We start from the raw sequence: 22,054 nt of genomic DNA on the forward strand, positions 1-22,054 counted from the left end.
ATTTCTTCATAATTTCGTAATTTATGCCTATCTCTCACGCACTCATTATCCCTTTTGTTAGTTCAATCTTCTGCCGATTGTTCTCTTTTTCACACTGCTTCATGACTCTAACAGTAATAGCACTGTTCTCTGTTTTATTTATTTATTATTTTAGTGATCTGGTAAAATGACTATTTCTGTGTTGCTGTCAATCTAGAATTTTGTTTTCGTCAGTTTTCATTTGTTTTAGTAATGTTGAGGCTGCCTTATTATAATTCTATTGACAGTTATGTCATTTCTTCATAATTTCTTAATTTATGCCAATCTCTCAAACATTCATTGTCCCTTTTGTTAGTTAAATATTCTACCGACTGTTCTCTTTCTCGCACTGCTTCATGACCCTAATAGTAATAGCACTGTTACTATATTATGTAAGCCTAGTATGTAGCAACGATTTTTTCCCTTCTTGTACCAGCTTGTACTACTTCACTAATGTGACCTGTCTTGTGACATAAAACCTGTTTTTGAAGTTCACATGTCACTGCTTATCAGATGGTTCAAAAAATACCAAGGACAAATTTTAATGGATCAAGACACTTTCATAGCCAAAGCTACACCTATAGAAGCAGAAGATTTTATTGGCTAGTCGTGCAACAGTATGTTGAACACAAAATTTGGCAATATGGAACACCAAGAGTTCAAATATCTGAAAAAATGGATATTTTATGCTCAGTGGTAAAGTTCAAGGAAAAATCATTTCATTTAAAGCACCAGTTTTGTGCAAAACTAGGGTTTGGAGAGTCGCTGTAACAAAGAGTACATATAATGAGTGAAAATTAGATTGCATCATGAAATGACGGTAATTGTATCCAATTTGATTTCAAGATCTGAGGAACTGAGCAGTGTGTAACAAACTTATCTATCCAATTAATCATATCAACGATAAATCTGCAAATAAAGTGTTTGTGGATTCAAAATACATGTTTTATTTATTATTATAATTTTAAACTAAATGAGTAGCTACAAACAGTAGTTTGAAATTTAATAATAATAATAATAACAGAGAAGCTTACAAGAAAATGAGATACTGAAGAATAGAGTAAGAATGAGGCTAACAGTAGTTTTCTTTTTCGGCAACCAAGTTCAATAGGAAAAGAGAATAATAATAATAAAAATAATAATAATCTTCCTCTTCTTATTCTGCCATTCCATGATTAGGCCTAGGGCCTGTTTTGGTCTCACCATCTCATCCTGAGTCTTCGCACACCTCTCTTGCCCCATGGTTCATAAGCCATTGGTAGTTTAAGAAGTCTTTATGGTGACATAGAAAATACATGTTCTCTCCATTTTTCTGTGTATCACACTGCCTTTTGGGGTCATGGTTGGAACCCTTGTTCATCCCTTATTCCTTTGTTTCTGATTGCCTTCCCTAGTGCACCCTTTCATAGATTATAGAAATTTCATTTATGATGCTTCTGTTTGTCAAAAATCTTTATTTATGAGCGTCAAACTTTCTGCCCCATATAATAATGTAGGAACTGTCTGACTTTATAAAATGTCAGTTGTGTTTCTGTCCGTGTTTTACCCTTAAGTGTTCTCCTTATTGTGCCACATATACATGGGAGAGTATTACCTTTTTTTGCATATTCAAATCTTCATCATAAGGTATTCACATGCTAAATACATAAAAAGGGCTACCTGTTTATTGTTGAGGACTATTTCAGTTCTTACTAGGTGGATACCTAAGAAGTAAATAGTTTTAATTTTATATATGTATACAGTCAAACAGGTAGCTTGCACTTGTCTGATTTAGTATATGTAACACCTTTTGCAATTTATCTTCACTGTCTTGTAGGATAACTCTGAAAAACAACGTGTAAATATATTTATTCTTCCCAATACTTATGGTTGATGGTGTTTCACCTCTTTTTCATTCTCTTATCATGTCATCTATACAGATATTGAAGCAATATCCTTCTTTTATTCCTTGATCTGTTAGTTCTAATTCTGGATTTCATATCAAGGCTTTTTGTGACTTTTATCAGATGTTTAGGGACCCATCTTGCAACAGATGTACCTTAAATCTTTTGTTTAGGGATTTCTCATTTTACATAATTACCCATGGCTTGTCTCTATGAATGCTGCCAAATGCTTTTTCAGAATACACAAGCGCTAGGTGAGTTTCCATATTAAATCCTCGCCTCTTTTGAATTAGTTTCAGTACAAAAACATCGTCTATGCATGAACTTCCCTTTCGGAACTTGCTTGTTCCTCCATTAAAATTACATTCGAGACATTTTTCAACCTTTATTTATTACTTTTCTGCAGATTTTGTAAGCAATATCCAGAATACTTATGCCATTGTAGTTAGATATGTTATATTTTTGCCTTTCTTTTATATTGAAATGACCTTTGCTATTCTCCATTCTTCTGATATCTTGTATTTTACCCAGCACATTTTAAAGAGATGTAGCATTCTTAATTCTAAGATATTTCCTCCGTATAATCAATTCGATATTTATTGCATATAGTCCTGGTGATTTTTGTTTTTTCATTTTTCAAACTGTCTTCAATTCTGTCAGTTGAATACAGTCCACTCTTTGCAGTTTTTCTTTTTTATCTGCTTTGATTTCGAGATTGTATAACATTTCTTTATAACGTGTAATCCAGTCAGATGTTTGTATTATGTTTAGATTTACGGTACCTCTTTCTTCTGTGTTGAGTTGTTTCATTAATTTCCACGCTGTTTCTTGTCTCCCATGGGTATCACGTTCAGCTTGTTAATAAAAGCGTCCCACAGTGCACTATGTGCTCATTTCACTGCTGATTTTGCTTCATTTCTTTTCCGATGGTATTGCTCTTTAGCTTCTATTAATTTCTTCTATAAGTATTCGTTATATACTAGCGGTTTATTGTTTATGGCTTTTTCTGTCTCTTCGTTCCATATTTTTCACCTAGCGCATCATCTGGCATGAGTTTTAAAGCGTTTTATAATATTAGATCATTCTTTGTTTATGGCTTCATTAGTTGGTATTTCGTTGAGTAGTTGCATCAGTTTATTCTGATGCAGATTTCTTATGCTCTCATCTTACAACAGATGTACCTAAAATCTTTTATTTAGATTGTTTTCATCTTTATTTTTATTTTTTATGGATTGGTTTTTTCATCTTGACCATAACTGGAATTCTGATTTTACAAGATAGCGGTGTACATAATTTTACACCTATAACTTGAGGGTCTATTGTCCCTGGAGCTAGCTTTTGATTAATTATTACGTAATTTAAGAGTGAACAGAAACCTCTTGCAGACCATGTAAAAATGGTTCAAATGGCTCTGAGCACTATGGAACTTAACTTCTGAGGTCTTCAGTCCCCTAGAACTTAAAACTACTTAAACCTAACTAACCTAAGGACATCACACACATCAATGCCCGAGGCAGGATTCGAACCTGCAACTGTACGGTCACACGGTTCAAGACTGTAGCGCCTAGAACCACTGACCATGTAGATTTGTGAAAGTCTTTCTTCTTGAAGAAGGTATTTGTTACCTTCAATTGGTTAAATGTTTTGAATTCCCTTCACTTTGCTCTATTATGATTTTAAATGTCTTCCCCGTTAGTATCAGTTAAACTATGAATTGGCACATGTTCAGTTACAGCATTTAAATCTCCAGTTAAAATTACATTGTCCTTATTGTTTGCTTTATTTAGACATTTCTGAAGTTCTTCATAATAAAGATCTGTTTCTTCCTTCACCCTTCCTCTCTTATTGTTAGGAGACCCCTGTCGAATTTTAATCTTACTATTGACAGGCTTTCATTTACTAAAGAAAAACTCTCGGTTTATCCCTCCATTTACTGTCTATACAAATTGCTACTCCACAACATGCTGTTGTTGTTTTGTCACTCCACTGTAAAGCATGACAGTCTTGTAGCTCTTTTCTACCTTTAAGCACGACGATATTTATTTACATTCTTTGAGAATTCTGTTTAGTTCGGTTTCATTTGATCCTAATCCCTGTACATTCCATGTGGCCATATTTGTTACGACCGTTAATCCTTTTTTCTTGTCTTTATTTATACTGGGTCTTTTTCTATTTTGTCTTGCCTTGTTCTGAGGCTCGACATGAGGCTTTAGAACGTGTATCTTTTTATGTGTATGGGTTCACAGCCCAAGGCAGAAACCCCATCCAAGACGGCCAGGTAATTTTTTTCGAGGACTTCTGCCTCTAGTGTTTGATGAGTCAAACCCTCTATGTAAGGGTTGATTTGAAGATACATCTTCCGCCAGTAAGTCCTTCCAGAGAACTCCTCTTCCGCCATATCTGCCATCGGATTCTTCACCGTTAAAGATAGAAAAGGAAAGTGAAAGACACCCTCGGTCCTCGATACCTAATACCGTTAGGTCTGAAATAAACAAGAGTTGGCCATGGGAGGCCGACAGAAAAGAAAACAGAAGAATTCTGACAAAAGTACGTGGAATTAATGTCAGATATAGATAAGGAGGCATGTAGTTACGACACACATACTTCCAAGAAGGAAGTCCCATGGGGGAGGGGGGGGGGAATACGAGGACTATAGTTCATCTGGAACAAATAAAAACTGAGAACACAAAGGTTAACATTCCTATAGCAAAGGAAGAGGCCAGAGAGCCAAGGATAACAAAGGCCAACGATGGGAAAACTTTTTGCTGAAAATCCGTTATTCTTATGTTTTTAGGGGGGAACTCCAAATATGATACTTAAAAAACTGTATCACCCATCATTTCTTCAGATTTTACAGTAAAATTTATTAAATTAAGCGATTTTTAAAGAATTTAGCAGCTTTTATATAGTTAAAATAATTTAAAAAGGTGGTCTAATGAATGTAGATGACGTTGGTAGCACTGCTGAAAAACATTTGCTGGCAAAGAAAGGTCTATTCTATTTTTGTGTTAACAGCTGGTGTTTTGTTTGCTGTCAACCTAACCTCACTTTCCCGTTTCCTGTAAATGTGCTCAGTACAATGTCTAATCGTGGTTGTAAAACTCTGCTGTCAGTTCTTGTTATATTTGTGGTGAATTTGTGATTAAAAAACACCAAAGAAACATTACAGACTTTGCGAAAAAGTTTTATCTATCACACTTTGGATCTAAGCTTGGTGGTCAAGATAAATCTTGGGCGCTGCATATGGTATGTCATGTGTGTGTTAAAAATCTGAGAAAATGGTCCAAAAAGGAGAAAAAAGCCTTTAGATTCGCTGTTCCTATGATATGGGGAAAGACAAGAAATAATTCCAATGATTGCTACTTTTGCAGTGTTGATATTACTGGACATAATTCGAAAAACAAGAAGGTAATAAGCTACCCTAACCTTTCGTCCACCATCTGACCAGTAAGGCATCATGTAGATTTGCCAATTCCCGAACCACAAGATGATTTGAATTCTATTTCAACAGAAGTATTTTCTGACGTACAATGTGATTTAGATTAACCAGATAATGATGAATTACATTGTAATACAGAAAGCCTAGAGCCCAAATGGTTTACTCAGACCGAGCTTAACGATTTGGTAAGGGATGTGGGATTAACGAAAGAAAAAGCTGAATTGCTTGGCTCTAGATTAAAAGAAAAGAACTTATTGGCAGTTGGAACCAGCGTATACGCGCATAGAATGAGAGAGCAGCAATTTTCCAAGTTTTTCAACAAGAATGTGATTTAGTGTACTGCTCAGACATTCCTGGTCTGATGAATGAGTTTGGCATTGAATACAAAAAGGAAGACTGGAGACTATTTATTTACTCACCCAAAACTAGTTTAAAGACTGTTTTACTACACAATGGTAACATGTATGCATCTATACCTGTTGGACATTCTGTACATTTGAAAGAAAGCTACGAAAACGTAGAAATAGTGCTAAATAAAATAGGCTATTCTGCTCATGGTTGGATGATATGTGGCGAACTAAAAGTAACATGCATGCTGCTTGGTCACCAAGGTAGTTTTATCAGATTTCCATGTTTCTTGTGTGAATGGGACAGTAGGGCTGGGGATCAATACTGGTGCAGAAAGAACTGGCCCGTGAGGGAGTCCTTAAAACCTGATTAGAAGAACAGTCAACGCAAAAACCTTGTAGATTCAAAAAAACCTACTCCTACCACCTCTACATATAAAGTTAGGCCTAATGAAACAGTTTGTAAAGGCTTTGCCTAAATATGGACCATGTTTTAAGTATCTCTGCCAAAATTTTCCACACATTTCAGAAGCTAAACTAAAAGAAGGCGTCTCTGTCGGACCTGACATTAGAAAATTGATGTTTAATGTTAACTTTGAATCCAGAATGACCTTAAATGAGAAAGAAGCATGGGTATCATTCATGCAAGTCTTACAAAGTTGTTAGGACATGAAAAAGATCCAGAATATGACTCTATTACAGCTACAATGTTAAAGAAGTTTGAAACTTTAGGATGTTTAATGAGTCTGAAAGTTCACTTTTGAACGGTCACCTTGATTACTTCCCAGACAATACGGCAGATGTTAGTGAGGAGCAAAGAGAGCGTTTTCACCAGGACATTAAAGTGATGGAAAAACGCTACCAAAACCGCTGGAACTCCAACATGATGGGGAACTATTGTTGGTCACTTCACTTGGAAGTTCAGCAAGCGACTCATCCCAGAAAAAGCTACACAAGAAGCTTCAAAGAAAAAAGAGAAAGAAAATAAAAACAATTCCAGCTGACAAGTGACACTATTAACATATATCATTGTTTTAAGTAGCTTACTGTAAATACAAATCATGCATATATGGAACAAAGCGTTTCATTAATTTCCCCATTTACCGTATAGCATAGGATTTTTATACTATACAGTAAAAAGCATAGTGCTCAAAAAACTATGGGTCATGCAAAAAAACTAAGGCCAGATTTGTATTTAGCTCATAAAAAATTTATAAAGATCAGCTATCAAAGTAAAAAAGTTTAAAAAAATTTCGTTGGCCTGTGTAATTCAAGAATACCATAGTTTATCAACGGTAAAAGAACAAAAGAATACAAAGAGAAATATGCGCTGTCAGAAATGTAAGTTACATATGTAGTAAATCAGCAAGAATTTCAAAGAAGATAACCCAGAAGAGATGAGATACTGAAACAGAGTAAGAATGAGGTTAACAGTAAGTGCAAGTCCTTTTCGTCAATAACGAAGTCCAACAGGAAAAGACAATAATAATAGTAACGAAGAGAAAACTAAGGGCGGATAGGGTAACATTCCTACAGCAAATTCAGGTAGTAGAAAGCTGCGGATAACTTAAGGATCCATAATTTATCAATGGAAAAAGAACAAAAAATAGAAAGAGTAACTTGTGCTGTCAGAAATATAAGTCACATTCGTTGGAAATCAGCAGAAAGTTCAAATAAGTAAACCCAGGAGAGCTCTGAGACGCAAATAAAGGAATGAAAATAGTGACGCTATTACAGGAAAATTGCAAATAATTTTTGAGAAGTAAACAAGACAATGCTTAGTCTAAGTAACGCTTCGATGAAAAGGCAGACAGATCCGTACCCAAAGACTGGAAAGTTGCAAAGGTCACACGAATATTCAAGAAAGGTAGTAGGAGTAATCCACTAAATGATTCACCCATATCGTTGTCGATATGCAGCAGAATTTTGGAATATAAATTGTGTTCGAACATTATGAATTACCTTGAAGAAAACGGTCTCTTGACACACAGTCAACATGGATTTAGAAAACATCGTTCTTGTTAAATATAACTAGGTCTTCACTCGCACGGAGTGTTCAATGCTATCGACAAGGGATTTCCAATTGATTCCGTATTTCTGGATTTCTGGAAGGCTTTTGACACTGTACTATACAAGAGGGTTGTAGTGAAACTGCGTGCCTATGAAATATCGTATGAGCTATGTGACTGGATTCGTGATTTCCTGTCAGAGAGTATACAGTTCGTAGTAACTGATGGAAATTCATCGAGTAAAACAAAAGTGATTTCTGGCGTTACCCAAGGTAGTGTTATAGGCCCTTTGGTGTTCCTTATCTATATAAACGATTTTGGAGACAATCTGAGCAGCCGTCTTCGGTTGTTTGCAGATGACCTTGTCGCTTATCGACTAGTAAAGTCATCAGATGATCAAAACAAATTGCAAAACGATCTAGAACAGATATACGTATGGTGCGAAAATTGGCAATTGGCCCTAAATAACGAAAAGTATGAGGTCATCCACATGAGTGCTAAAAGGAATCCGTTAAACCTAGGTTACACGATAAATCAGTAAAATTTAGAGGCCGTAAATTCAACTAAATACCTAGGAATTACAATTAAGAACAACTTAAATTGAAAGCAACATATAAAAATGTTGTGAAGAAGGCTAACTTAAGACCGCGTTTTATTGGCAGGACACTTAGATCTACTAAGGAGACTGCCTACACTATGCTTGTCCGTCCTCTTTTAGAATACTGCTGCGCAGTGTGCAATCCTTACCGGATAGGATTGACGGAGTACATCGAAAAATTTCAAAGAAAGGCAACACGTTTTGTATTATCGTCAAAGAGGGGAGAAAGTGTCACTGAAATTATACAGGATTTGGGATGGACATCATTAAAACAAAGGCGTTTTTAGTTGCGGGGGAATCTTCTCACGAAATTCCATTCACCAACTTTCTCCTTCGAATGCGAAAACATTTTGTTGACGCCGACCTTCACAGGGAGAAACGATCACCATGATAAAATAAGAGAAATCAGAGCTCGTACGGAAAGATATATATGTTCGTTCTTTCCGTGTACTAAACGAGTTTGGAATAATAGAGAATTGTCAAGATGGTTCGATGAACCCTCTGCCAGATACTTACACGTGATTTGCAGAGTATACATGTAGATGTAGATGGCATCAATATGTTGAAAGTCACTACGGATGGTGCTGGATTATGTTACTGCGCCTTAGAAGAGAAGTTCAAATGGCTCTGAGCACTATGGGACTCAACTGCTGTGGTCATAAGTCTAGAAGAGAAGTAAGAGATTGATGAAGAAGAAACAGATGACCTGGTATTGCAGAGTGAATCTTTCTCGATATTGATTGATTTAAGCTGAAAAAAGTTCCAAATGAAATCTTTAGAATGTTTTACATCATTTACCTATCTTCAACACCCATATTTGTAAATCGAATGCCAGTAACTTTCCCAAGGGTCACACTTCTTCCAGCATATACGGTGTTTGTCTTTTACAGGTACAAACGAAAAGAGAACAATGAAACAAGCAAATAATCCTGATATACTCAGGTCCTGAAATCAGTGGATTCCCTACAACGACATGTGCGCAAGTGTAGTCATGCCAAGGTTACAGCACTGTTAATGTCTAAGGATATGTTTCTTTCGAAAACTCTCAAGTGAAGCAAATACAATGATAAACTGCCCTCGTTTGATTTTATCATTCCAGATGCCTAAGTACTGGTAAACAGCTTTTCGACAAGTATATCAGACGTGGCTCGCCAACATCGTGGCCTCCCTGGTCCCCGAATGGAATTCGTTGGACTTTTTTGTGTGCGGATACTAAAAAACTTTGGCGTATTTCAGCCATGTTGATAATGTCGATTAGTTCTGGGAACGCATTGCATACGGAACACGTCTGAGATTTTTGAACGTGTAAGGGCGGTGATGAGGACCCATGTGGACTTGTTGTAATGCGTTTGTCCTGAAGTGCATATTGCGGTTTTTGCCCTCGGAGACTTCGATGTTCATGTACTCAGTCGTAATACTTTGTATCGGAACAACCACTGGTTTCCAGGTTTATGTTTATCAAGCTAATTTGCTTGTTTCATTATCCTCTACTCAAAATGTTCAAATGTGTGTGAAATCTTATGGGACTTAACTGCCAAAGTCGTCAGTCCCTAAGCTTACACACTACTTAACTTAAATTATCTTAAGGACAAACACATTCACCCATGCCCGAGGGAGGACTCGAACCTCCGCCGGGATCAGCCGCACAGTCCATGATTGCAGCGCCTCAGACCGCTCGGCTAATCCCGCGCGGCTATCCTCTACTCATCCGTTTCGTTTGTACCTGTAATAGTCAAACATCATGTATAAACAAACTGGATTCGATGAGATACTTTTGGAAGTACTGGCATAAATGGGGGTGGAGGTATGGGATCTGCAAGGATGTAGCACCTATAAAATAGGAGACTTACAACCTGGAACGAGATTTTCACACTGCAGCGGAGTGTGCGCTGATATGAAACTTGCCCGCGAAAGGCAAAGGTCCCGAGTTCGAGTCTCGGTCCGGCACACGGTTTTAATCTGCCAGGAATTTTCAGACTTACGACCTATTGCCACAAAACAAATTCAATGCAACATGTGTAAGACAGAATTGCGGGTTTAAGGGACAAGTTACATGAAAGAAAATATCATAAGCGCTATAACAGTGCCAGGAAACACCAAAGCTAACGTAAATGAACTACACAAATCTTGTGACCAGAACGATAGAGGCTGAGAATTACTAATTGGGACTGAAAGAAGGGGCTAAAGAGGCACTCCAATATTGGTAACAATACATATACCAAGGTTTAAGAAAATTAGAAAAGAGAATAAGGATTTGCTAAATACCAAGACTGGAGTCGACAATTTAAAACAAGCGGAGAAGCCCTGGTACTTAAGAAGCAAGATCACACAAGACGGTCGTCGAAGCGAGGCTTTAGGCGTAAAGTGTTCTTCACCATATGAAACGTTGACCTGCAAATGGGAAACAAGGTTTTATTCTTCATAAGAAACTGACAGACTGAAGCCTTTAGGTAGAAATGAGAAAGAAAATTCTGAAGAATGTCCTCCTTCAAAATGTCAAACTGCAGCTAATGTCTCACACTGACAACCGTATAGGACGGTCTTGTTTCTTAAGCATCAGGATTTTCGAATCTTTGAAACTGTCCTCTCCACTAAATAAAAAAGACAGCTGTGGTAGTGAACAATACGTACATTGACTGCTGTTGTTTCACAAGTGCATAAGTTATTTACGTATATGGCACACATAACTTTGCGATAGAAACCACTGCTCAGAGTAAACAATTTTGTCCTTGGCGTCTAGGTAGCGTCCTCTGTGTGGCACGTTAATGTTAACAGATGCTATCTTTGTAAAACATTACGAACGTTGATGGATTTTGAATACCACCGCAGTGTCACTAATTTAGCGGAGTGCACCTGTACTTACCTGTGGAAGTCATCGCTCTCTGGAAATAGTCCTCACTCACGAGGAGAACACGGCTAGTACCATAACCCTATTTCCCTAAAACTTCGCTCAGTGGAAGAGGAGTAAAAATATACGAACACGTGTTTCGTCTTATCCGAAGTTACTGGACCGTTTCTGAGAAAACGACCGTAGAAGTTTTCGATGTTATTTAGTTGTGTCTTAGCGGGAGAAAGATCAGTCTAGTTGGTGGCACAGTTGCTAGAGTCGCTGCCTCTCAGTTTTGCGTCCCGTTTTCGAAACCTGATTAGTGTTTGTATTTACTTTATTTCTTTCAGTTACCTACACATGTCTATCGAAAATTACCACAAGAAAGCTTCTTATGAAGTTAGTGGATACAAGAGAGTTATAGTAATTGTAAAATTACACTTGGGTTTCACAATAAGTCTCATAGATTTATAATGTAATATATGTGTGTATGGTGCTCTTAGGGGTTGCAATCTTTTTAAATTCTCCTATTCTCGTATATCATCCTGATATCAGTTCTTAATTCATATATTATATTCTTCAGGAAGATTTTGTGCATTCCCTTGGATCACACCGATCGTAGAAACATTCTAAACAGAAATTCAGAATGCCACGAGAAGCGGGCGGAGGCAGGAGAGCAACAGCGACATTTCTTGGTATAAATCTCACTCTGGAATGAAACGTCGTTACCATTGCTGAAGATTTCTCGCATTGTCAATGATTTCACGGCAAACCACGCATAACCGATTAGTTTTCCGAAAACTGGCGCTTGCAACTGATTATGAATCAGGATACACTACAGGAATTTCATCAAAAACAATTTAAAATAATTTTTTCATTCAATTTTTTTAAATTCATTCACCAGAAATGCTATCAGTAGACGAATAAGGACAATGTTATTTCAATATATACAGTAATTTTCTGCGGACATTGGTAAATAAATTAAAAACGAAAATAAAAATAACATTCAGGTTTCGAACACGGGGTGCGAAACTGTGAAGCCGTGACGCTAGCCATGATGCCACCGCTTCAGTTGAACCAGTTACTCGCTCAAAGACACAGAACGTTGCTCCAAAATTTTTGACTCATTTTCTCAGATACGGTCGAGTATCTAAGCATAAGCCGAGGCACGTATTCGCTCATTTTGGTTTATTTTCCACAGAGCGAAGCTTCTGGGCAATCAGGTTATGGCACCTGCCGTTTTCTCTTCGTCAGTTTTGGTCGCTTTCGTAATCAAGAACACAAGGCCAAATCCCTCTGTTTACAGCAGACAGCGAGACACATTTTTACACATTCTTAAGGTTGCAACCTGGTTATGGACAGACAGTCTTCAAAGAAATTAAAGCGGAAAAGGACCACAAATATCAAATAGTTTCAAGAGAAGTAAAATGTGTTTGTTTTATGAGGAAATTTGGCGACTGACATACAAGGTAGAAGAATAAATATTCCATATTGTATGCAGGAAGAGAGTAGGAACGTGACTAATACTTTCACAGACACTGTTCATACTAAAAAATAATTTTACGCTATTGTTAATAAACAACATGATAATTATGTACAACTAGTGAGAATGAACAGTGTAGCATCATGTAGCTCAAGATGTGTTATTAAAAACAGTGACATTTATTAAGGTTTCTTGGATACAATGATTTAAGAATAAAATAAAAGAGTTGGGATGGGATGAGATAAGGAAAGACATGCTAATGTAAAATTCAATGTAATCTGTGATAAATTTGTAATGATGTTAGAAAGGTTCTTTCTCAAAAATGTTGTAGAGGAAAAGAGGAGGTTGCATAAAGGCCAGAACAAATAAAATTCCTGTATTACTACCATTTTCAAAAATAATATTATTTTCAGGAAATTTACCAACAGGTCAAGAGATATGCTGGTAAAAACTGAAATTAATAATGCTGATAATAAACTTAGAATTACTGGGAGGATAATGAAACAAGTCACAACAACTAGCAGCTTTACAGCCGTGTCATCCTCAGCCCACAGGCGTCACTGGATGCGGATATGGAGGGGCATGTGGTCAGCACACCACTCTCCCAGCCGTAAGTCAGTTTACGAGAGTGGGGCCGCTACTTCTCAATCACGTAGCTCCTCAGTTTGCCTCAAAAGGGGTGAGTGCACCCCGCTTGCCAACAGCGCTCGGTAGAGCGGATGCTCACCCATTCAAGTGCTAGCCCAGCCTGGTAGCGCTTAACTTCGGTGATATGACGGGAACCGGTGTTACCACTGCGGCTAGGCTGTTGGCTATGCTTTTAATGACTTACTTAAGTAGTTACACAGTGGAAACTGTATGCAGCTTGGATAGAATTACTCGTATAACGGAACAGTCCGTTTATCAGCGTTACATAATACATAGATGTAATACACAGAGTTGCGCCCTACCAAAGTTACAGTTTGTTAGTTTGGCACAGTATGAAAATGAAGTTTTGAAAGGTAGGATACTGGTAGTATTGGTAGCATTGGCAGGGGGAAATAAGTAAATAAACAAGTGTGAGAAGAACCGAGAACCGACGACTTCTCTTTGTTTTCTGTTTGCTTGTTTGGTGTATTTTGCTCATAGTTAGAACCACACGTCGTTCAGTGCTACACCTCTGCGTATTTTACACCCCTACAGAATATAAACTGCAAGTGATAAAAATTCGCTCCTCGCGTACCTTCAGCGTTTTTATGTAACCAAAGCAAATACTTGTGATGCAAGTGCAATTTACATCCAATAACACAAAAAATCTATATAATTATGTTGTAATTTTGTACAGAATACAATGTTCATCATCATAGTCATAGGCAAGAGTTTCCAGTTATTGCTGATAAGTGCAAAAGTTGTTTAGCAATAACAGACGCATTTGTTATATAATCTCGACTAAGTATAGAAGCGATGTTTGATATGTTGTTTTTTGCGTTTTTATAATTTTACAATTTTTAATGAAATTGCGTTTTCTAGCGCTATATAATAAATCTAGAGTTTTTTATTTTTTACAATATCTCCCCGTTTCACGTTACAAGTCAATAATTTTCGAGTAAAACCTGAATTAAACATTGAAAATTTCCATTTTGCTACACATATTGTTTATTTTTTCACTTTCTTTCTAGACTGTTCGCCGCTTCCGGTTTCTAGGGGCTCTAGTAAGACACTGATCCCATTTGTAGACAAAGTTATCGTAATGAGATAACGCCCAGTACGTATGCAACTCGCGTGACATACTGGTGACGTGATTGAAATATTAACTGACCAAGGCTAATACGAAAACTACAGTAGTCTATAGTTGCTTACCATAATCTACTGTAGCCTACAGAAGTCTCCCAACTCTAGTAATAAATCATGTGTAAGACACAATGGTTGTTATGGTTTCAACTGCCCTCTACTTTTCAAAACCAGCCAAGCATTTTAGAGGCCCCATTCTAGGGGGTTAACGTTATCTTACAGCGTAAAACGCTTATCATCTTATGCTGAAAATGTTAACTAATGTTGCCACTCAATGGAAACTGCACGACATTTCGATAAAATAACGTACTGAGCAGTGGATCTATTAACATTGTTTAATAAACTTTCATGTAGCCAAAAAACGAATGTTGCTTCAATTTCAATTACCCATTTTTACATGTTTTCAAGTCAGCCATTATACATGCATTCTCTGAAAGCTATCATGTGATATAATCTATATAATTGTACACACACTGAAGGAGATGGAATATTTATTCTGTTATAGAGGCTCAAGCAGGAATGTCAGATATAAATAACATGAAAATCACAAAGGGATGTCACAAATAAATTCTGGAATTTTATGTTGTTATCATACACATACAACCAGGAGGTACAATTTCTGTTTTGTAATACATACACAACCATTCACTAAGAGATACACAGTTATTAGCAGACACACATACGAATAGAAGCTATGTCCACATCGTTAGTCCTTATGACTAATGTCGAAATTGATTGTGTCCATGTTATTTACCACAGTATATCATTCATACTTTCCACTGTTGAGCTGATCGATATACGTTGAAGTTCTTCAAAAATGATCAGTACTGCTCCAAATTGCGCTCAAGACCAGGTGCTTTTATCCCTTCTCTAATGCTGATATTCTTTTGGTGAATTCTGCACTTTCACCTTCACCGAGCCTCTGCATCATGGAAGCAGATTAAAGCCCTATTTTCTTGAATTAAAACAAGTAATTGATAAGCAAAACACGAAGCTTAGTACTAGTAGTAGTAGTAGTACGTAATATACATTAGACATTCACTTTTGAAATTCGAAATCACTGTGTGACACATCCACAGGGCAGCTTACTCTGTCAGAAACAGCAACAATCACTTGTTTCTAGTAGCTTCCTTGCTTTTAGTATCTTTCCTAGTGAGTAAGGTCTCAGACAAGTCAAGACTTATTGATATCTGCACATATGCATTCAAAGAACAGTTCATCAATCTCTAGTGATGTAACATATTTGTGTGTTAGTTAAAATGCACATATGAGAAGCATTTATCTTGTCTCCTGTTGGTGACACTTCTGATCACATAATCATGATGTCACATCTTGTCTTGACTCCAAAATTCAGAAGACATCTCGACTTTCTGAGACCTTGACTAAGCATGTATACATATCTTAGCCCATTCCACTGGCGTCAAACACGTGTGTGGCCCATCCCACCAATTCTCCTCCCCCCTTATTATAGCGTAAAAGCTAGGGGGATTTTGCTAAAATGTGTACATATGCTTCGTCAGCGAAGCCTGAGAGACATCGAGACTTGTTCTAAATTTAGCAGACATGAACGATAGTGATGTCATGAGAATGCGATCAGAAAAGGCGCCAATTCCTGACAATGCAAAAACTTCTCACACGTGTATTTAAATCAACATGGCATAATGTGACATGCTTGGATATTGCGTAGACTGTTCCTTGAACGCGCATGTACAGGTATCATACAGCCTTAACTTGTCTGAGACCTTGCTGACTAAGCAGAAAGACATATTTAAAGTAAGGTAGCCACTAGTAGCACGTGACTGATACTGTTACTGGTAGAAGTAGTTGTCCTCTGTGCATATACTGCGAGATTCGGAATCACAAAATTTATGCCTGACATGAATATCACTACTACAAATAAACTTCGTATTTTTCGTAGCAATTACTTGTCATAATCCAAGAAAACAGGGGTTCTTCTGCTTCTGTTATGCAATATTTGAAGCAGAGGGAGGATGTTGGAAGCAAAACGTGTAAAGAAATGCTATCAGAATTAGAGAAGGAAGAAGATCTGGAGCGCAATATGCACCAAAACGATATTTGGAGTAGCCCTGCTGGTTTATTTGAACAACTGCAAGACGGCCCCTAATAGCAAGTGACTGATTCTGTTGCAAGATTCACAGCTATATGCGGTGGGGAATCTAAATTACTCATCAGTGGCAAAGTTTGTATGATTTAACATGTACGAGTAAATAATGTGGACTCAGTCGATTTCGACTATAGTTACAAGAACTAAAGTAATAGGCAAACAGTTGCTTTTTGTGTATGTGTGCAGAAGTAACTGTGTACATGTTAGCATGTGGCTGTATGTGTATGCAGTAGGAAAATGTAATTTTAGCCTATATGCTACAGATATATAACGAAAATATAATTGTAACCTACTGGTTTTATACATATTATAACAGTCTAACATTCCATAATATACAGTTACATAATATACAGTTACACAGACAGATTGCAGAGAGAGCATGCATTATGGCTGAAATTGAAAAGTTGTAAAAAGTGGTAGCTGAAAGTGCAGAAACTCCATTACAAATGTGTATTCATTAATGTTGATAGATACTGTTAGTTCAGTATGTTATTTTGTTGAATTGTCATGTCGTTTCCACTGTGCAATAGCATAAGGTAGAGTTCTCAGCAGAGTATGACAAACGTTTTGCACTGCAAGATAATCATAATACCTTAGCAAGGTTTCATTGTAACGTTTGGCTGACTTTGAAAAGTACTTGAATATGAGTACTTGAAAGCACAGCAACCCTCATGTCTTACCTATGCAAGCATGTATTAAATGTTGGTGATAAATTGACTGTTCCACATATAATTCGATCCAGGCTACATAGTATCCACTGCGTGAGACCATGAGTAAGTAGAGGTGACATTCAAGATAAAGTTAATTTTCTAGAATAGGGACACTATAATGTTTGGCTGACCATGAAAAGAAGTTGAAAGTGATTACCAAAGTAAAATTGCATGTTAAAGAAACAAAAAATTGTCTGTATTACTTTTCTATATAAGTAGAAAACACAAGTGGCTCTCTTATTCTTCCTGCTGATGTAACTTACACTGATTTCTTATCTATATGAATGTGTATTACGTTCTAATCTTACAAATACTGTTTAGTGCATTATTTCATCGAAGTGACATGTAGTTTCAACTGTGTGACAGCATAAATAAAGTCACTGCAAGTATGTGTTAACGTGTATGTCAGATCAATAGTGACAATAAATGAACTACATGTGTTATGTACTGTTGTAGAACAAATCTGTACATATTGTCACAAATAATGCAGATAACGTTTTGATTTTATTACAGTGATATTTTACTTTGTTACAAAGATCGAACTGTATTCATTGCAAAGTGTAGTTTATCTTGTAAGTTATATCAGCAGGAAGAATAAGAGAGCCACTTGTGTTTTCTACTTATATAGAAAAGTAATACAGACAATTTTTTGTTTCTTTAACATGCAATTTTACTTTGGTACAGAAATTAAACTATAGGCATAGCTAAGTGTAAATTTACACACTTTATGCCAGTAGGATCAACGAAGTGAGCCATATGTGTTCTGTACAAATAAGGCTACAGTTCGAGTCTTGTACCCCCTTGGTGCAAGGCTCCATGGACGTCAAAATGGCTGGTAAAATACTGGACAGTGACTGGGAGAGCAAAATATGGTTGTGTTGGCATAGCATTTCACTGCCCACGTAATAGAGTCTTTAAATAGTAAAATGTCACCAATAGGTATTTTGTGTGACTTATCCAAAGCATCTGACTGTGTGACCCATGCCATTATGTTACAGAAATTACACTTCTACAGTATATATGGAATGGCATATGAGTTGTTTCAGTCATATCTACAGAACAGGAAGCAAAAAGTTTCTTTACATGGATTAAGTAGACCAGATATGGCTTAAATTGAAAGATAGATTCACACCGCGTAAGTTAATAATAGACGGGACTGATCCACCTCGGTACACAAAACACGTCAGAACACCGTTGCAGAAGCAACTAAAAAAGCATACCAAATCTCCAAGACTGGCTAAGTTTCACACGTCAGTGCGCACGTCAATGCGAGATGCTTTTAATAGTTTCCATAATGAGATATTGCCTTAAAATACGATAGAAAACTCAAAGAGATTCTGGTCGTGTGTAAAGTACACCAGTGGCAAAAAACAGTCAATATCGTCACTGCGGGATAGCGATGGAAATGTCACCGATGATGATGGCACTAAACCGGAGTTACTAAATACAGTTTTCCGTAATTCCTTCACGAAAGAAGATGAAGTAGATATCCCAGAATTAGAAACCAGAACAGCTGTTAGCATGAGTGACATAAAAGTAGATACCTTAGGTGTTGCAAAACAACTCAAATCCCTTAAGAAAGGCAAGTCTTCCAGTCCAGATGGTATACCAATCAGGATTCTCTCAGAGTATGCAGACACATAGCGCCTTTCTTAGCAATCATATACAACCGCTCACTTGACGAAAGGTCTGTTCCTAAAGACTGGAAAGTAGCACAGGTCACACCAATATTCAAGAAGGGAAATAGGAGTAACCCATTGAATTACAGACCCATATCACTGACCTCAATTTGCAGTAGGATTTTGGAGCATATACTGCACTCGAACATTATGAATCACGAACGAGATTTTCACTCTGCAGCGGAGTGTGCGCTGATATGAAAATCTCATTCTGGAAACATCCCCCCGGCTGTGGCTAAGCCATGTCTCCGCAATATCCTTTCTTGTAGGAGTGCTAGTTCTGCAATGTTCGCAAGAGAGCTTCTGTAAAGTTTGGAAAGTAGGAGACGAGGTACTGGCAGAAATAAAGCTGTGAGGACGGGGCATGAGTCGTACTTGAGTAGCTCAGATAGTAGAGCACTTGCCCGCGATAGGCAAAGATCCCGAGTTCGAGTCTCGGTCCGGCACACAGTTTTAATCTGCCAGGAAGTTTCATTATGAATCACCTTGAAGAAAATGACTTATTGATACATATCCAACACGGATTCAGAAAATATCGTTCTTGTGCAAAACAGCTAGCTCTTTATTCCCATGAAGTAATGAGTGCTGTCGACAAGGTATCTCAGATCGATTCCATATTCCTAGATTTCCAGAAGGCGTTTGATACCGTTCCTCACACGCGACTATTAATCAAATTGCATGCATATGGAATATTGTCTCAGTTGCGTGACTGGATTCGTGATTTCCTCCCAGAGAGGTCACAGTCCGTAGTGATAGACGGTAAATCATCGAGTAGAACATAACAGATATCTGGCGTTCCGCAAGATAGTGTCATAGGCCCTCTGCTGTTCAAGATTTATATAGATGATCTAGGTGATAATCTGAGAAGCCTCCTTAGATTGTTTGCAGATGACGCTGTAATTTACCGTCTAGTAAAATCATCAGACGATCAATTCCAATTACAAAATGATCTAGAGGGAATTTCTGTATGGTGTGAAAAGTGGCAATTAGCACTAAGCAAAGAAAAGTGCGAGGTCATCCACATGGGTACTAAAAGAAATCCGATACATTTTGGGTATACGATAAACCGCACAAATCTAAGGGCTGTTAGTCCGACTAAACACCTAGGAATTACAATTACGAGCAACTTAAATTGGAAAGACCACGTAGATAATATTGTGGGGAAGGCGATCAAAGACTGTGCTTTGTTGGCAGAACACTTAGAAGATGCGACAAACCCACTAAAGAGACAGCCTACATTACACTTGTCCGTCCTGTGCTGGAATATTGCTGCGCGGTATGGAACCTTACCAGGTAGGATTGACGGAGGACATCGAAAAAGTGCAAAGAAGGGCAGCTCGTTTCGTGTTATCGCGCAATAGGGGTGAGAAAGTCACGGATATGATATGCGAGTTGGATGGCAGTCACTGAAACAAAGGCGGTTTTCTTTGTGGCGAGACCTATTTACGAAATTTCAATCACCAACTTTATCTTCCGAATACGTAATTATTTTGTTGATACCCACCTACGTAGGGAGAAACGATCATCATAATAAAATAAGAGAAATCAGAGCTCGAACGGAAAGATTTAGGTGTTCCTTTTTCCCACGCGCCATTCGAGAGTGGAATGGTAGAGAAGTAGTATGAAAATGGTTCGATGAACCCTTTGCCAAGCACTTAAGTGTGAATTGCAGAGTAACCATGTAGATGTAGATGTAGAAGTTATTTAAGGAAGTTTTCCACTTCATCTAACTGGGGTGAAATTACAGTAGGTGTTCCACAGGGTTCGCTCATGGGTCCTCTTCTGTTCTTAATATATGTGAATGACCTCCTTTCTTATCTGAAAAAACAAGCTAAACTGACACTGTTTGCTGATGGTACAAGCATCATTATTAATCCAGTAAAAGAAACTCCAAAAGAAAATTATTCAAATAATGTCTTTGGAAATGTTATTGATTGGTTTTCTGCGAATGGGCTTCCTCTGAACTTTGAAAAAATACAGTACATCCAATTTTGTACTGCAAGGAGCACAGTTCCTTCAATAAATATAACACAATATAACAATATAACACATCAATAGAAGTCAGCAGCCAAGGAAGAGCATACTAAGTTTTTGGGTGTACATATAGTCGAGAATCTTAATTGGAAAAGTCATATTTTGGATCTCCTAAAGCGACTAGGTTCAGTAACTTTTGCAATTAGAATAATTGCTAATTTTGAGAATGTAGAAATTAGCAAGCCAACATATTTTGCATACTTTCACTCTCTGATGTTATACAGAATAATATTTTGGGGTAACTCAACACTCAGGCACAAAGTATTCACTCCTCAAGAGAACGTGGTTACAATAATGAGTGTGGCTCATAGCCGCCATCTTATAGGCATCTGTTTAAAAGGTGAGGAATTCTTACAACAGCCTCACAGTACATTTACTCAGTAATGAAATTTGTTCTCAACAACATGGATCAGTTTAAAAACAACAGTAACATTTGTGATTATAATACCTATCTTTGGCACAGAATATAAAATACAAAAACGGAGGCATTTTACATGTTCTACTGAGAAGTTTAGCGATAAATCGCGAGCGGTCGTAGGATTCAATCTGTAAGACCAGATTTTTATCTTTGATTTTTTTTAGTCTAGCAATCACCTCTCAATGATTTAGAGATTTGACAGGAACGAAACAAATTTCGGATTCAATGTTAAACTACAGGTCCTTAGCTCGGCTTTTCCAGGTTAGAAAGATGACTACAAAAACGCAAGCTGCCGAAGTTACGTCCAATTAAAAGACTTGCACCAGGACACGAGCAACACGAAATTATTATTACTAGATTCTATTACTAGCTTACCGAACTATCAGTTTAATAAGTCACAGCTGCGAAATACTAACACGAATTCTTTACAGACGAATGGAAAAACTGATAGAAGCCAACCACGGGGAAGACCAATTTGGATTCCGTAGAAATACTGGAACACGTGAGGGAATACTGACCCTACGACTTATCTTAGAAGAAAGATTAAGGAAAGACAAACCTACGTTTCTAGCATTTGTAGACTTAGAGAAAGCTTTTGACAATGTTGATTGAAATACTCTCTTTCAAATTCTGAAGGTGGCAGGGGTAAAATACAGGGAGCGAAAGGCTATTTACAATCTGTACAGAAAGCAGATGGCAGTTATAAGAGTCGAG

The 22,054-nt window shown here is 37.4% G+C and overlaps 1 protein-coding gene across 1 annotated transcript in view; it reads left to right on the top strand.

Annotated features, from left to right (window-relative positions):
* Nucleotides 1-22,054, top strand: part of LOC126088332 (mucin-2-like) — a 227,338-nt gene that overhangs the window by 173,972 nt on the left and 31,312 nt on the right. The gene's annotated exons all lie outside the window — the stretch shown is intronic.

This window comes from Schistocerca cancellata, chromosome 6, assembly GCF_023864275.1.
Source record: "Schistocerca cancellata isolate TAMUIC-IGC-003103 chromosome 6, iqSchCanc2.1, whole genome shotgun sequence".
NCBI lineage: Eukaryota > Metazoa > Arthropoda > Insecta > Orthoptera > Acrididae > Schistocerca > Schistocerca cancellata.